We start from the raw sequence: 12,056 nt of genomic DNA, 5'->3' as shown, positions 1-12,056 counted from the left end.
ACGCGAGTCGCATATACCGTATTCGTAGTATTAATACGTATACGTATACGAGGACTTCGATTAATTATTTGTAAAAGCCACATATTTACATCATATCTTTTCTAAGAGTGAAAATTACTGAACACAATATTTTTCCATGATATCTGCACCTTAAAATCATTAATTTTTTTATATTACTTATTCGATTGGGCCTAGACAAGAATCACTTAATCGGTTGGGCCGGGAAAATGGCACTTAATTGCTTAGGTATTGTGCCGGACGTGAAATTGGTAACTCGAATCATTTCAAAAGTTTGTTTGGACGGAAGTACATTCAAAAAGAGTATGATTTTCGGTCTTGACTTAATTTTGAAAAAAATGGAGTTAATCGGTTTGTCCGGGAGGTCACAGATATAGTATAAACGAAACCATCGTGTTTAAGTTAGCAAAAAAAAAATTGTGCGTTGACGACAGAGTTTCAATGTAATATTAGTTTTGGAATCGTACATTTAGCACAGATCATACGTAAACAGTTCCTAAATGGCATAATGAAATATGTCACAAGCAAATATAAATATAAAAATGCGCATTAAAAAAGTATGGGATGTACATTTTTGTACCTAGAATATGATACTACTAAAGAAAATACGTATTGACGATCAAAATCACGAAATATGTAATAAAAATGTCTACCAAATTCATACGTATAGGTATAGAAAAAGGATAGAAAAGCAGTAGAGGTCCACGCTTCTAATCTAGAAATTCGTGCTATATATACCACTTGCGTATATAACGAATATACACTGCTAAAAAAATCAGCTGATTTGTCAGCTGATAAGTCAGATGATCTTTGATGCCAAAACGTCAGCTAATTTTTCGACCGTGCGAAAAAATACAAGTCCCACAATTGTGAAAAAATCCCGATAAAAAAATACCCAAGTATGAAGTTATACTTCTATAAAAGTATACGGCAAACAATATAATTATGAGTATAAAAATACCTTATATAAAACTTTTCCTACCGCCTACACTGATTACATTTCTTACGTATCGGTCACATCTGTCACATACGCTCACAACTTATTCGTAGTCCATATTTAATACCCATATTATAATTGTATCTAAAAAAACTTAATACAAATCATCCTGCAGTACCGCTTTCTTAAGTAAGGTCATGTTACATGCCAGTGAATGTCCCTTCACGATGTTTATTACACATAGATTTTTTAGATAGGCATTCAAATAAAACATATTTTTAAAATAGTTTAAGAAATACTTTTAAAAAATTGCAGATATTATAACTGTACCCTTTTTTATATGTTTAATTAAAAAAAAATCGCAATTTATCATGTGACCTTTTGGAAAGCCACGTAAAATTGTATTTATATGATCTTTAGAAATCTCCCAATTTTGTTGGTATACGAAATATTATGTTCAGATGAACCTATTAAATTTTCAAACAGATCCACAAGTTGATTTGGAAATAAATTTAGAAAGAGAGGATCAAGTATGCATAAAAGCATTTATGCGAATATATCCACATAAAAAAAACAATTTTTAACTTTGCTGCATATGTTCGCGCTCCTGATTACCTCTCTGAACTTTTTCCCCGGTAACAGTGATGCACGTCCTCTAACCAAAAAATCACCTCAATCACGAATAGAAAAATTATGAAAGAACAAAACGCAAAAAAATCAATGAATGTGTTTTTTTAATCTAAGAAAAAATTTTGAAAAATTTTTGAAAATTTTTAAATGATGAAAAATTGTACTAATAATTATTTATTTATTTTAAAAGTAATAAATAATAAATTACTTATTAATACATAGGAAAGCTGCTCTGCAAAAATATACTAATATTTAAGTTTTCGAAAAAAACGTTAAGCTAAATAAATTAGTTTATTCAATAAATTATTTATGTATTAATGTAATTTATCATCAAACCAAATTAATAAATTAACTGTAATAAAATAGTATAATGAAAGTAAGTTTCAAACCACAGTATAAGTATTACAAACCATGATATATCATATCGGGAGCGCTCGTAGCAGAGTTGGTAAGATGCTTGGCTGCGTGCAGAAAGTCGGTTTTTTTTAGAAATTGGTTAAAAGAAATTTAAAAAAATTTAAATTTAGGAAAATTAAAAATGTGTATGGCGCTGTGAGTGGTGTGGTGTGGCAGTGTTATAGTGTTGTGCGGTGCGAAGGAAACTGGAAGTACGTCATGAGGGGAGAGGCAAAGGGGGAAACATCAAGCAAAATCCACTTCCGTCACACTTTTTCTCAAGGTCACCAATCTCAAATCGTTGATTTACCCCCTCGCATAACGTGCCTATAGAAGTATAACTTCAAAAAAAAAACATTTTCTTTCATTATTTACATCATAAATTCTAGGAAATTTTAAGTTTAATGAGATGAAGTAAAATTCAATATTTTTTTAAAAGTGGAAGAATTTCTAATTTCTTTTATCGCAATAGAATTACAAGTCCCACCAGCGCGAAAAAATACAAGTCCCGATAGCAAAAAAAAACTTTCCATCATGTAGGCTATGCATTTTGGGACATTTTGAGAGGAATTAGGCGAATAAAAATAGAGATATTTTTAAAATAACAAATGAACAAATTTTTAGTTTTTTTTCTCGCAAAAAAATACCAAGTCCTAATGGTGTGAATAATACAAGACTCGAAAAAAAAAAATTGGTTTCCCGTCATGTAACTTATACGGATACAAAAAATTTTTGTTTTACATTACTTACATTATGTGTTGTAGGATATTTCAAGTACAATGACATTATTAAAACTTGATATCATTCAAAAATTTTGATCTTAAAAATTTCTAGGTTTCTTTTTCGCATAAAAATACAAATCCCAATGAAAAAAAAAATTGTTTGTATTATGTAAATTATGAACTTGAAGACATATTAAGTAGAATGAGTTGAGTGAAATTTAATATTTTCTACAAATTGTAAGTGTACAAATTTTGTAGTTCTTTTCTTGCAGAATAATACCAATACCAACGGTACGATAACATGTAAGACATAATAAAAAAAAAATTTTTTTCATTATGTAATTTATGCGTTTTGGGACATTTTAAAAGAAAGTAGATAAGTAAAAAACCTGATTTTTTTATGATAAGAAATGAAAAGATTGTTAGATTTTTTTCTCGCAAAAAATACAAGTCCTAATGGTGCAAATAATACAAGATCTAATAAAAAAACAATTTTTCTTTCGATTATTGAAATTATGAAATCCAAGACATTTTAATTTTAATGAGTTAAGTTTAATATTTTCTAAAAATTGTGAGTGGAAAAATTTCAAGTTCTTAACTCGCAATAAATACAACTTTCTTAAGTGCGGAAAAATACGAGTCCAAAAAAAAAGTAATTCGCATTATGTCAAATATGAGTTTCGAGACATCTAAAGAGAAATTAAATTAGTTAAAAATTTAGAAATTTTTCTACTTGTTATTTTGAAAAAAAAATCTGGTTTTTTTGGGACTTGTATTTTTCCGCGCCAGTAGAACTTGTATTTTTGTGCGAGAGAGGAGCTTAAAAATTTTTCCACTAACAATTTCTGAAAAATATTAAATTTCACTTATCTCATTATACATAAAATGTTCTAGAATGAATAATTCAATTGATGAGAAAAAATTATTTTTTTATTACGACTTGTATTTTTTTTGGGCCAGAGAAATTTAGAAATATTTACGATCTAATTTTGCGAAATACATCAAGTTCCACTAATCTTATTATACTCAAAATATCCCAAACGCATTATTGAAATAATCAGAAAACAAATTTTTGTTTCTCGGGTCTTGTATTTTTTAAACCATTGGGACTTGTATTTTTTTGCGAGAAAAAAACCTAAAGATTTTTGCATTTGTTAATATGAAAAAATTGTTTTCCGCCCTCGGGTGGTTTTGGGTGGCTGATACTTCCTCGGGCCAAAAAGCAGTTTTCTGATACTCGTTCGAAAAGTCTCCTTTACGAACCTCGTTACGGACCTCGCCTTCGGTTCGGGCTGCAAACCTCTCGGTTCGCAAACAAAGACTTTTCAAACTCGTAGGAAAACTACTATTTTTACGCACCATATTTCTTTTAAGATCTCCCAAAACGGGTAAATTACATAATGATTCTTTTTTTTATCTGGTCTTGTGTGTTTTTCCCCCGTCAGGATAAGTATTATTCTGCAAGAAAAGAACTATAAAAATTTAACACTTACTATTTTTAGACAATATAAAATTTCACTCAACTCATTATACTTAAAATGTCTCCAAATTCATAATTTAAATAATAGAAACAAATTTTTTTGTCATTGGGACTTGTATTTTTTTTGCGAAAAAGAAGCCTAGAAACTTTTAAGATCAAAATTTTCGAATGATATCAAGTTGCATTAATCTTATTGTACTTGAAATATTCTAAAACACATAATGTACGTAATGTGAAAAACAATTTTCTTTTCTATCCGTACTTGTTTTTTTTTTTTTTTTTTTTTTTTTTTTTGCGAAAGAGAAACCAAGAAAATATTCCAATCAAAATTTTCAAAATACATCAAGTTTTAATAATCTAATTACACTTAAAATACCCTAAAACGCATAATTTACATAACGAAAAACAGATTTTTTTTTTCTCGAGTCTTGTATTTTTTGCACCATTGGGACTTGGTATTTTTTTGCGAAAAAAAAATCTAAAAATTTGTTCATTTCTTATTTGACAAAAATCTTTATTTTTATTCGTCCAATTTCTCTCAAAATGTCCCAAAATGCATAGCCTACATGATAGGAAGTATCTTTTTTTTTTATCGGGACTTGTATTTTTTTGCGTTAGTGGGACTTGTAATTTTATTGCAATAAAAGAAATTAGAAATTTTTCCACTTAAAATTTCAAAAAATATCAAATTTTACCTGATCTTATTATATTTAAAGTGTTCTAGAATTTATATTTTAAATAATAGGAAGAAACGTTTTGTTTTATCGGGACTTGTATTTTTTAACACTTGTGGGACTCGTACTTTTTCGCACGGTAGAAAAATTAGCTGACGTTTTGGCATCAGAAATTATCTGAATTATTAGCTGACAAATCAGCTGATTTTTTTTAACAGTACATAAACAAAGAATCTAAGTTTTTTACTATTTATCCCATATTTTTCAAGTGAGATTACAAGTTATTTTTAAAAATGCCCCTTTGGACATCAACTTTTAGTTTCAACAGATTTTCTATCAGTCCATGACAACTTGCCTGAGAAAGCGCCTAATGAGATCTCACTTAAGAATTTGAAAAATTTATTTGATCTCTAAAAATTGACATTAAACTCTTTTTAAAATATGCTTGTTGAAGTACCATCTATATGGTAACACCAACGAAGGTGACCGTTACTACTGTAAATTAAAAATTTTTTTTAATACGAATACTTTGAGGAAATCTCAGCTGAAATCTCAAGTGAGTTTTTGGCATGAGATAGTCACCTAAGATCTCACTTGATAGCTGTAGACAGGGTGATCACCAAAATGAGTCCCAGTATCTGAATAGTAACGCCAGAACAGGGGAATCAAATATTTTTTTCTTGGATTCTTAGAAAGTAAAATTTTTAAATTTGAATTTTTAATATAAAATACTAAAATTAATTCCATACTGAAATTATTAGTTACTTTATAAGTATAATCAAAATTAACAGCGAAGGTGTAAATATACTTTTTCAAAAGGAAAATTATCTACATGCACAAATTCTGTGTCTACGGTGAGACTGCATAATCATAAAATATTGTGATCATCCTGTCAGTGAGCACAAAATAAGCCCTATTGTATTGAAAACTGATTTTGATTATTATTATGATCATTATCAAATGGTGATGGATCAGTTATTTATAAATTGTTAGTACTTGCTTATGTATGTCAAAGGCTACTTGAAAGAATTTTCACATCATGTAGTGTTGTATTGTATTTATAAAATATCAGTGCAGTACCTCATGTATGTAACTAATTTCAATATTCTACAAAATGATACAAAGCCCTGTAAATTCAATACTTTATGTTTCAAACACAACATAAATCACTTACGTTATATTTATTTAATAAGTGATGCAGCAACACTAGTTTAAAGGAAGCATATATATATAGATGGTGCTGTACTTAAATTGTTGATGAGTGAATAGTAGTAAAACTATATAATGAAACCTACATATTTTACCAAAATATTTAAATGAAATAAGGGGTTCACATACACGTGGGTAATGTATCATTGTATCAAACCCTCGCTTTGTAATAAGCTAATCATCCCGTTTTATTTTCCCAACTCATTAGTGCCTAGAACTGCTCATTTCTCATTAACTTGACAGACTGCATTTATAAGTATATGTTGGTTACAGTCTATACTTCCAAAGCTACCGAACCGTCATCAATTTATGGATAGTCTGGTGGAATGAGTATTCATCGCTTAGTCTCGTTTGTCTGTTGCACTAGGTGTAATCCGCAATCGCCGCCAGCCAGTTAAGACTTACTTTTACACCAAAGATCACAACACAAACACCAAATACTAGTCAAGAACTACCTACATAAGAAAAATATACAAAGCTCTGGCTAAACAATTTAATACTTAACGTTCTCAATGCAACATAATAATCTGATACTTATCAAACAATTGTTAGCATTTCAGTTAATAAAAATAACTTGCTCATTGAATACTGACAAGCTCTACATGTAAATGATTAATCCTAAAAGATCATGATGATACCTAAAGATAAACACGAACTTTATGACATTACACATGCTCAGTAGTGCATGAAGTAAGTGTCCAGTAATAATTAAGTATGAAAACTTTTATAAATAACTGTAGAAGAATAAAAAAGTAACAGAGGTTAACTCACACACAGATGTATGAAACGAAATAAAATGCTTCTATTCTTTTGTTAAAACAGACAATTTTTTTTAATAATCAAGCATAACAAAAGTTAATTAACAGAAAATCAATTGCTTAGTTGCACTAAATGCGATTAACTGGTAAAACAAATCTTTAGCAACATGACGGGTTGTATCACATGCATTGCATATGTATCACATATGTGATACATATGTGTTACATGTAAATGTAATGGAGACCCATCCCTGTCTAACACTCAAATAAAATTATTTATGACTCTAGTACTCTTCACCTATACTTTTAACATATTGAAAGAAAATTACCTACGCTACTTTTTTTTTGTAATCGCCACAATTGGTGAACAACATTTAACACACAAGAAAATGAGTCATTGGACGAAAACTAAAGTTGTTATATCTTGCAACTCCTAAAGAATACATTGTTCAAAGTCATAAAGTATAGTATTAACAGAAGTAAAATAATATGTTTTTACTTATAAATATCAATATAAGGAAAAAAAGTTTTTATAAGAATAAGAAAACATTAAAAGAAAGCAATAACAACTTAAAGAAAAAAGTAGAGGCCATGGTAGCAGAGGGCATTAAACTATAGTCCTGAAAGCTCGAAGTCTTGGTTACACATACTCACAAACTTAAGATCTATTCTTTACTGACACAACACGTACCTCATAAAAATATACTTTTTATGTGCGTATTGTTAACCGTGGTCAGATGGTTTGAAAGCCATGTAAAATATTGGTCCTATTTCTTTATAAGCGGCTTGCGTCCATTAAATCTAAGGACATTCTTACTAAGTTAATCACAATATAATATATATTCTGTATTACAGCTGTTGTCTAGTCTATGACTACTAGCTTCTTATTATTCAAACATAAAGTCTACTTATGATAAGTTTCAAAAACAGCACTGTAAATAAAAGTATCATGGCTGCCATAAATTCATAAAGTAGCATCATGTGTTAATGAACTCTCTAGTATTTTAAATGCTTTTTTTCCCTTCTTAAATTTTTTAAACTAAGGATAAAGAAATTTTATGTTAAGTCCGTACATCTGTTGTTAATACTTTTTCTATAGAAAATTTCTAAGGATGTCAAAGCTGTACTGTTTCTTCCATTCTTGCAATTTTGTAACCATTATTTATAACAGGAAGAATTTGTTCAAAATGACCACTTATAAATATGATTTTTCAACTTAATAGTGATTGATTGTCACATAAGTCTTGAAAAGTTAAATTAGTCTGTTTACTGCTTTTAAAGCTTTTTTGGAAAACATAGATGCCTTACCGCAAATAATTACTTCTACTTTATGTAATTTTGTTTTGTAAGATAAAAAAAAGATATTAATATTACTTAAATCCCACGGCAATTCAAACGTGTTAGGGTTTACTATTTTTTTTTTATTTGGAAAAATAAAAGCTTTTTTTTTTGAAGCCATAAACAAAATTCTTTTTTTTTACTACTATAAAGGAGTGAGTTAGCTTCTTGTACATAAATATGTTTCACCAGAACTTCCTGATCCATCAATAAAGTATGTTGTTTTTTCAACGGTCAATAATTTTTATTTTTTGTTGAAAAGATTAGATGAAAGTTTTCTTTATGAAAATTTAAAATTCTTAAGTTTATTTCGAAACTAATTTTAAAACTGACTTAGTAGGTCTAGTATACCACAATTCTTCTGAGATCTGTCATTCTACCTAAGAATTTCATTCACAATTGTTACTTTCTATTTTTATGACCTTCATACAGGTATTCTGCAGGAAAGTTTTTTAATTAATTATAAATAATGAGACCTTCCTACTTTTTATCCAGGCACGCAAATAATTTTTTTAATTGGAAAGGCAGCGTAACGTTGCAAGATTCTTCAAAAACTTGTATTACTTAAAAGTCATGTTTAAATAATCTCTTATCGTTAATTTTTTTTGTATGAATACTATGCATTTAGAAAAAAAGTATTTATCTCTTGGTGTTACAACAACGAAACGACTGATACAAACTTTTTGTTCTCATTATCACGTGTTACCACCCTTTTTTCTGAGGATTCAAGTGCCATACTCTGAAATAATAATGTTCTTGATTTTTGAGCTGAAATTTATCTACCATACTTAAGTTAACAAACTTGCTGAAGTTTTTATCCAATTATTTAAATATTTATCAACGTTATTTATTAAAAACTTATTCTTGCTGATTTTCAGTATGAACTACTAAATAAATAACGTTATGACTTCTACAACGTACAGAAAATTTTTGCACTTGCCATGCAGCTAACGTAGTACTTATTCCTACGTTAAATTGCATGTAGCTATCCGTGTGCCTTCTGGCCTAAGCTCTAAAAGATAAAGGACTAGAGAAAAGAAGCTATAGGATAGGAAGTACTAGGCAAAAGGCATAGAGTTGGTACGATTAGCGAGACATACGAGTGCAAGAGAACCAGGCCCCTGAGACAAAAAAAATGCTTAGCTTTTTTCACAGATAATAAGTTCTAATTAAAATGCCCTTACTTATTTATGCACTAAAAAACTTACATTATAGGGGGTGTCAGAAGCGGGATGGAAAAACAATTTGTAATTCCATTTTTGCTGGTACATAAAAAATACTTAATTGTGTAAACAAAAAAAAAATTCATAAGTAAATGTAACAAAAAAAAATTGCTTATCGTGAAATACAGAAAAAAATGTTGAAAGTGCCAGACAATAATTTTGGTGTACGACTTCCCTTTCTTCGAGTATGACCCCAGTTAATTGGTGGTGGTAACAATCGGCTAAGAATATTATCTGTACCGAGGAAACTCTAAGATTAGGAACCAACACACAAACAATGTTAGTGATTATATGTCAGAAGGCGGGTTCGTTGCCCTGTGTAAAAGAGCGAAATTGCTCCGATTGCCGATAATATACAATATTTAAAAATAATTATTATCAAGTTTCAAAATTTATCTGTTGAATAATCAATGAATTCCTGCACCATACACAGCAATTGTTTATTGATTATTACTTTATTGAATTTTCCTGAATATTCCCTTAATTTATATAAATTAATAATTTAATATCTTTTCTAACTTATTCAATATTTTTCTAATCTAATATCTTTTTTAATTTATTCCTGCCCCTTTTTGGGGTACAGATAATATTCTCAGTTTATATAAGCGATTTCAAATCTTAACGCTATTTTTCTAGTTTTTATCTTAAACTATGAAAGGAACTTGCAATCTTACGTGGAGGGGAAGGTTTACTTAAATAAGTACAATCAATTTATTTTTAATCATCTTATATTTATTCAATCATATGATTCTAAGGAAATTGTATCTTCAATTTTTACATGTATTAATTATATTTGAGTAATCGCAATTATTTACGTTAACAATAAAAAAAAAGGAAATATATAATATACTTGATAGTTGAGAATTGACTTTAAATTTATCCGCCTTTTTAATAGAAAATTTTATATAAATGACAATTTGAATTTTCCCTCCTTAATATCTCTGCTTAAACACGTTAGGTTAGACTAATACGAATTTTTATTACAACCACGGAAAGTTAGTGTTAGGTAACTACCTATCCTACCAAGTCACGTAAGGTTAGGTCGTTCTCAGGGCCCTTGGGTGTCTTGAGCACTGCTCAAGTCGTCGACCCAGGAACTTCGCCTAAGAACGTGGTCGCTAACCCTAGTGCCTTGACTACTTATGGATGCGTCGTCGCCACGCTTAAAGCGGTCGAGCAACGAAAGTCCAAGTAGAAACCGATTAGTGGAAGTGTTACCTGTTGGTGGTGTACAAACTTACTTTTCAGCTATCGGCCTTCGTACTTCGTCTCTTTCTCTCCCTTTTCGCTCGTTGCGGTAATGTACCAGTGCATGGAAAAGTTCCAGGTCTGGGTGAGCAACAGATTTTTCGCGTCCCAGGCTCGCTGGAAGAGGACTTCTTTTCATTGCGCACTGGTGCCTTTTATGCTAACGTTATTTTCTTTTGAGTAGCAGGTTTTCCCTTCTTTGGGTGAACGCGCTCTAGCGTTTTCTTAACGTACTAGACGCACATTCCCCGCGCGCAGCGTTCAAATTTGAATTTTCGTGTTTCACATAGGAATTTTTTATGTATAAAAAAAAATGTGTACCCTTGAATTGTCTATTGGACGGATTTTTTATTACAAGAAAATAAATATAAATGTAAAGCGTATATTATAAATTCTAGGTAATAGAAGTGCCTCCTTGCAGGTGTGTCAACCATCACAATATAAGAGAACTAGAAAAAATGTACAAAAAAGCAGATATAATCTGGAAGAAAATTTTCAATACTGTTAGGAGACCAGATAAAAAATTAGAGAAAGTTATTGTAAACCAAGGTTGTGGACTAATATAATAATATGATAGAGGCAGCTGCTGCTCACAAAACTTAAAAAAAATATTTAAAAAAAGAGGACAACCAACGCAGTTAATATCAAGGGCAGGGATTTATGAGAATGTAGATCAGTGCAGCTTTTTTTCTTATCTTTGTGACGACAACTTAGTTAGTCCAAGCTATGAAATGTAAAGTATTTATTTCATTTTAACTCTTTCACTCCCATGTAAAATTAAAAAAAGAGGCACTTCTTTAACTAACTTAGAAAAAAAACTAATTTTTACCAACAGAATTTAGCAAGTTAAGTTTTTTTTAATTATATTTTACACATCACTAGTAGTGATGAAATACCAAAAAGAACAGTTAAACATAATTCTAATTATAATAAACGCATTCAACAAAAAAAAAGAATGTGTAATAGTACAAACTCATTACCAAGCAATAGCGCTCCTGTTTTGGCTACGCCCAAGACTCTTTAAGCGAAATATCATAGTGCGTTGACATGTAATGCAAAACGTTTTTAGTTAAAAATTTACTTTTGGCACTGTAACGGGACAAATATAGTCTTGTTGAAAACTGTAAAAACCGTGAAGGTTATAATAAAATGCTAATATAGAAGTGGCGCTTTCTCAGTGGTAAGCAAGATTATTACTGATACAACGTGGTTCTAGGGCTTGTCGGGTCGATTCCTGGTGAATGCAGATTTTTTCAAAAACTGCTTTTATCAAAAAAAATTTTGCAACTCCAGCTGTTTTGGGGCGGGTTTTTCCATGGAATTTTTTTTCAGAGTAATTCCAGGAATTTTTCCTTGCTCTACAGGTCTTCGGGTCTGGGTGAATGTGAAACAGTGTTAGGGCTAAAGGTAGGGATTAACGGAT

The 12,056-nt window shown here is 30.0% G+C and overlaps 1 protein-coding gene across 1 annotated transcript in view; it reads left to right on the top strand.

The window, feature by feature from the left end:
• Positions 1-12,056, top strand: part of CarT (Carcinine transporter) — a 1,715,434-nt gene that overhangs the window by 463,008 nt on the left and 1,240,370 nt on the right. The window lies entirely within an intron of this gene.

The sequence above is a fragment of the Copidosoma floridanum genome, unplaced genomic scaffold, assembly GCF_036245765.1.
Source record: "Copidosoma floridanum isolate Cflo_tuat_1 unplaced genomic scaffold, Cflo_Japanese_pri ptg000016l, whole genome shotgun sequence".
Lineage (NCBI taxonomy): Eukaryota > Metazoa > Arthropoda > Insecta > Hymenoptera > Encyrtidae > Copidosoma > Copidosoma floridanum.
The sequence above is the reverse complement of the archived record's forward strand: the minus strand, read 5'-3'. Positions and strand labels throughout refer to the sequence as shown.